The sequence below is a fragment of the Anguilla rostrata genome, chromosome 1, assembly GCF_018555375.3.
Source record: "Anguilla rostrata isolate EN2019 chromosome 1, ASM1855537v3, whole genome shotgun sequence".
Lineage (NCBI taxonomy): Eukaryota > Metazoa > Chordata > Actinopteri > Anguilliformes > Anguillidae > Anguilla > Anguilla rostrata.
Window position 1 is genome coordinate 84,954,549 of NC_057933.1, and position 7,340 is coordinate 84,961,888.

Below are 7,340 nucleotides of genomic sequence, written 5' to 3' on the forward strand. Positions count from 1 at the left end.
CTCCTCCTCATCGCTCCTCTCTCCTCCGTCCTCCTCTCCCCTCCCTCAATCGCCCCTCCCTCCTCTCCCTCAATCGCTCCCTCCTCTCTCCTCCCTCAATCGCTCCTCCCTCCTCTCTTCTCTCCTCCTCAATCGCTCCCTCCCTCTCTCTCTCTCCTCCCTCAATCGCTCCCTCCCTCTCTCTCTCCCTCAATCGCCCTCCCTCCCTCCCTCAATCCCTCCTCCCCCTCAATCGCTCCCTCCTCTCCCTCCCTCAATCGCTCCCTCCTCTCTCCCTCCTCAATCGCTCCCTCCCTCTCTCTCCCTCAATCGCTCCCTCCCTCTTCTCTCCCTCAATCCCTCCCTCCTCTCTCTCTCCCTCAATCGCTCCCTCCCTCTCTCTCTCCCTCCCTCAATCGCTCCCTCCCTCTCTCTCCCTCAATCGCTCCCTCCCTCTCTCTCTCTCTCCCTCAATCACTCTCTCCCTCAAACTCTTCCTCTCTCTCTTTCTCATCAATCACTTTCTCTTTCAATCTCTCCATCCCTTACACTTTCCCTCAATCTCTCGCTCTCTCTCAATCTCTCCTGCAATTTCTCTCCCTCAATCTCTCTCTCTCCCTCAATCTCTCGTGCTCGTTCTCTCTCCATCAATATTGCTCTCCTACAATCACACCCTTCTTCTGTCTCTCTCTCTCTCTCTCATTCAGTCTCTGAGTCACTCTCACTCTCCCTGCTCTCTAAAATGCTCTTTCTAGTGAACTTGGGCTACAGCATTAAAATACACAAACATTAACAATGCCCCACACACACACACACACTCACCCACACACACACACACATTTCCACACACACATGCACACACACACACACACACTCACCCACGCGCAGACACACACACACACACATATATACCCTCACATGCACACACACACACACACACACACACATATATACCCTCACACACACACACACACACACACACACTCACCCACGCGCAGACACACACACACACACATATATACCCTCACACACACACACACACACACACAGCATGTAAAAGAACAGCAGTTTTGAGAGGAGAAGGTCAGAAACCTCTCTCAGTGTTAATGACGGCTGAGGCGATGAAAATGCACTGAAGCTGAAGCCTTATTAAGAGCCTTCAGCAGGCACCTCTACTGTACTGAGCTCTTCATCCACAGGTCTACTGATGTCTCTCTCCTTTGTAAATGCCCCTTCATCCCCATCCTCTACCTCTCTCTCTCTCTCTCTTTCTCCTGTTCCTGCTCTCTCTCTCTCCTCTGTCTTCCCTATCCCTCGCCCCCCCCCCCCAGCTCTTTCTCATCCCTTGCTTCCTGTGCCCTTTCTCCCACACATACTCTACCCCAGGTAGTGGGTCTGTGTTCTCTCCCTCTCTCCCTCTCTCTCTCTCTCTCTCTCCATCCCTCCCTCTCTCCCACTCTCTCACCCACACACACTCTCTTATGTAAGCCTTGAATTTTTACATGATCTCACTAAAACAGCTTCATCATTAAACACTTTACCCGCAGACTGAATGTCCTTATAATTACGGGAGAGTGAAGCAAACTGCAGGCGAAACCATTCAGCGGCACACGCGTTCAGTCCGATGCAGAAAAAGCCATCTGCCTGCACCCTGACCCCGCCTCAATTTCTGGGTACCCATAATGCCCCACTCTGCCATTCTGGGATGGCAGCCAATCGGGACACAAGGAGGGGCGCGAGAATTTGGGCCACTGCTCCCGGTGTGCTAGAAATAGCAACAATCACCACAGACACACATATAACCACACACACACACACACACACACATAACCATACACACACACACACCGCACACACACACACACACACACACACATAACCACACACACACACACACACACACACATAAACACACACACACACACACACACACACACACATAACCACACACACACACAGACACACACACACATATAACCACACACACCGCACAGACACACATATACCACATACGCACACATAAACCACACAACACACACACACATAACACCACACCACACCATATACCACACACCCCACACACACACACACACCGCCAGACACACATATAACCACACACACCGCACACACACACACACACCGCACAGACACACATATAACCACACACACCGCACAGACACACACACACACTGCACAGACACACATATAACCACACACACCGCACAGACACACATATAACCACACACACCACACAGACACACATATAACCACACACACCGCACAGACACACATATAACCACACACACCGCACAGACACTCACACACACACACATAACCACACACACACACACACACCGCACAGACACACATATAACCACACACCACAGACACCACACACACACATACTACACACACACACACACGCACAGACACATATAACACACACACGACAGACAACACACACTAAAAAAAAACGGGGGGGAGAGAGAGGGGGGGGATAGGGAGAGAGAGAGAGAGAGAGAGAGGTGGGGGGACAGGGAGAGAAATGGGGAGAGAGAGAGAAGAATCACACTGACCTTACACCACTTCTCCTGTGCAGACCCATGCTCATGTTGAGCCATGTCACAACTGTGCCACCAGAGGTCGCCACAGTTCAGCTAAAATTACATTAACTGTAAACTAGAGAACATAAACAACAAGAACCTGGCATTATATCTGATTCTATGGGAAATAAATTAAGTGTAACCAGCAGGAATCACACAATTAAAACAGAGGAGACATGGAATGCATATCCCCTTTAAATAAAAATGAAATTAAATAACAGGCATACATATCTTATAATAAAATAAAATTATTATTATTATTATTATTTCAAGAGGCTGCTACAGTAAGAGATACACTAGACTTGAATGCTTGTGGGTAATTAAATCATATGATTCATAGTTAATTATGTATATAAATTGCTAAGATAGATATACTCAACGAGGCAACAGGAACACAAATCTGTCGCTACAGATGCGTGACTGCAATGCTGGGAAGCAGATCTGTCACATTACCACATTCAGTAATTAAGTTCTCTAACTACACCAGAGTGCTATTAACTGCCCTTGTGCTAATGTAATGTGACCTCAAAGACGAGGGTAAAACAAGACTGCTGACGGTTTTAAGCCTTTGATTTATTCGCAGCATTATATTTGTGCATTAATTAATTTAGCGATATTGCTTATTTCTAAATTAATCCTGCGCTTTTAAAACATAATGTTTTGTAAAACATTAACGTCGACCCACCTGTATGAACAGCATTAAGCCAATGCTGGAGCACAGACTGGCTTTTGCGCTTTATTGGTGGCGATTCCTTTGTGCGAGTAGTCGGCAGCAGGCCTTATGTTTTCAGACGGCACTGCAGTTTGGTGTATTTAATCTAAGTGCGTTCTAAGTGGGTTGGTCAGGGTTAGGGTTAATCGTAGCCAGCGTTACCTTGTTGTTAACGTATCTGCTCTTGAGGCCAACAGTGGATTTTCACTGAAAACGGAAGAAAAGGGAGGGCCTCGTCCATAACTGGCTCTTCCTTCTGCACTGCAGATGACCAGCGAGCTACACCGGGTGCAGAAGCTGCTAACCTGTGTTTGCTTACTCTGGTACCCTGCTAAACTAAGGGCAGTAAGCCTGCTGAAATGTTCTTCTTTGTGTGTTAGCACGGTGCAGCTGTATGGAGACGTGCCTAGTGCTGGTGGCTAGCTCGCACAAGCGGCGGTGTGATGAAATATAATCATATTACATCCATCTATCCATGATCTAACCCGCTCATCCTGGTCAGGCAGGAATTCACACCGGACAGGTCGTCAGTCAATCGCAGGGCACAACCACCATTCACTCGCACACGCGTACCCATAGACATATATATGTCTATGCTCGTACCTATGGGTCATTTTAGACTCTAATTAACCTAGCCAGCATGTCTTTGGGCAGTGGGAGGAAACGACACGGGAAGAAATGCAAACGATCGGGATTTCAACCAAGGCCCTCTTGCCCTGGGGCAACAGTGCTAGCTACCCACAGCACCATCGTGCCGCCGCACATTCTTTAGTCGTAGTCTTTATTCGTGTTGAATGGATAAAACGTTTAGATGCTTTGACCAGCGCTGTTTTTTTTTTTTTTTGTTTGTTTGTTTGTTTGTTTTTTGTTTTTATCAAAACGGAAGTGCACAGCCCTCCGGTCCAAGTTACATATCGCGACAGCATCGCAGAATACAGTCATGTAGTGCACTATATACATTGAACGCTCAATGTACACCACATAATCGATACAGCTCTGCGCTGTGCACCGAAATGCTAACCACATGCATGACACTTCCGCGGGTCGTGGGCGTGATGCTCAGTGACAGACGTGGGATGAGACGAGGAAAATGAATTATGCATTAACTTCCATGGGTCGCGGTTTCGTTGCTAAGAGACGGGGGGAGTATGGATACGAAATTATAGCCTACATACAAACAGTTTCGTGGCCGTCAAAAAGTACCACTGATCTATTCAGGGGATGGAAGCAATGCTGAGATTTGTTCTAACTGCACTATAAATTATTCACTAACAGCGCACGCTGCTAAGTATAATATACTCAGTCTGAAGTCCGTTTCACGAAGCAGGATTACTGATTTAGCTGGATAACTGCACGGAGGCAAACGCGAGAGCCTCCCAAATCTGGAACGTGGACTGAAGTAAAAAGAGCTGTTGCTGGTTTTTACTCAGCTCAGTTATCCAGCTAACTCCGTAATCCTGCTTCGTGAAATACCCCCTAGAACTTGACTGGCTAGTTAATCGGCACAGTCTATGTTCCAGTCTGTACACTGCCTTCTCCCCAATGATAATAAACATGCTTTGTTAGGCTGCCCTCTATTGGTCAGAGCTGGAAAGGCAATTTATCTGTCTGTCGGTTCTTCAGAGAACTGGGGTCACGGCGTAGACATCTACAACAGTACTTTTGACATTATGAGTCTCTTAAAGGACAAAATACGGCAGATACTATGACGTAATACAGGGACGAAGCCATTGGCAAGATGGGGATACTGTGCAGCTGAGCCCTAGCCCATATACAAACCCCCCAGTGCAGCTGACCCCTAGCCCATATACAAACCCCCCAGTGCAGCTGACCCCTAGCCCATATACAAACCCCCCAGTGCAGCTGAGCCCTAGCCCATATACAAACCCCCCAGTGCAGCTGACCCCTAGCCCATATACAAACCCCCCAGTGCAGCTGAACCCTAGCCCATATACAAACCCCCAGTGCAGCTGAACCCTAGCCCATATACAAACCCCCAGTGCAGCTGACCCTAGCCCATATACAAACCCCCAGTGCAGCTGACCCCTAGCCCATATACAAACCCCCCAGTGCAGCTGACCCCTAGCCCATATACAAACCCCCCAGTGCAGCTGAAGGCTCGATTCCCAACTATGACACCCTCAACCCTCTTTGCTTGTCCCAGACTGGAAAAGGCAAGAATTACATAAGGAGGGCAGACTGTCTGCTCACTTTTTTAAAAAGATAATAAGCTGCGTTAAGTAACAGTAATCGGGTAGAGAGCATCAGGGAAAAGATGGGGTCTTATGTTAATCAAAATTTTGTACCCCCAGATGTGAACGGCCTGTTACCCGGAGCATGGAACACACAGCACAGAGAACAGGCGGCTCACCTGGAGGCACACCAACAAGCTGAGAAAAAAAACTGTTTTAGATTCTTTGGTACATCACACAGGCAAAATCCTTCAGACAGTTTAAATAGACCTTTGGTGCAGATGTTCATTGAAATTTTTGGCCAGGCTTCTCAATGTGACAGTGTAAAAACAGACCAGAATTCAAAGCATTAAAATTTTATTTTATTTTTTTTAGAGAATATTTATTTTATATCTGTTTCTCGAGACCATTCGGTGTAGAAATGAGGCGCACCACCAGTACCGTGCTTTTTGGGCTGGACAGAGGGGAAATGACAGTCCGTTGAAGTGTGTACTGAGTATGCTCAGTGATGCATGCTCCAGCCTGGAAAAGCACAAAGTAAATAAACTGAAGAGTCAGCCATTTTACCATTCAGTAGCAGCAATATTATTGTATGTCTACAATATCAAATACTGACATTTCTTAAGATGATTGTGACCTTATCCTAACTGACTACAAAGGGTTATTAAGCGTAATGACATTACTGTTGGCCAATGCCATCTTACGTTGAACAGAACAGCCACTCACACCTGAAAATACCTTACACCTCCACCCACTCACACCTGAAACTACCTTACCCCTCCACCCACACACACCTGAAACTACCTTACCCCTCCACCCACACACACCTGAAACTACCTTATACATCCAGCCACTTACACCTGAAACTACCTTACACCTCCACCCACTCACACCTGAAACTACCTTACCCCTCCACCCACACACACCTGAAACTACCTTACACATCCAGCCACTTCCACCCAATCACACCTGAAAATGTTATAATACCCTTGTTTCCAGCGAACCTCTCACTACTACAGGCACACATTTGTACTTTAGCACACACATAGACACACGCACACACACAGACAGACAGACACAGACATGCATGCACACACACACACAGACACGCACACAGACAGACACACACGCACGCACATATGCACACACACAGACACACATGCAGACACAGACTCGCACACACCCACACACAGACATGCACACACACAAGGGATGCTTACTAGCCTACCTACAATCTGAAATGAGCTGTGTGTTCAGCATACACACTCAAACTTAAGTTAATATAAAAAGGCTATTTAAAATGTCAGACAGGTGACACCCTCAGGTGTACAGGTGCAATTCTGGTGTTCTCCTTCTCTCAGGTCACTCCGAGTGGTCGCCGTTGGAGTGGGGCCTGGCTGTGGGCTGCTGAGGCTGCAGGTACACTTCCTGCACGGCAAGGATGCGTGTGAGCATGTTGTTGAGCACGCTGCCATCCAGGGGCTGGGAGGAGTACCACAGCCTGCTGTTGGGCATGCAGCTGTGCTCTGGCTGCAGGTAGAACAGGTCTTTGCTCTGCTTCACTGAGTCCGGGCTGGAGAGAGAGGCACACACTGTATCAGTACCACACACACACACACACACACACACTGTATCAGTACCACACACACACATACACACTGTATCAGTACCACACACACACACACACTGTATCAGTACCACACACACACACACACACACACACACAGTATCAGTACCACACACACACACTGCATCAGTACCACACACACACACACACACACTGCATCAGTATCACCCACACTCACACACACACACACTGTATCAGTACCACACACACACACACACACACACACT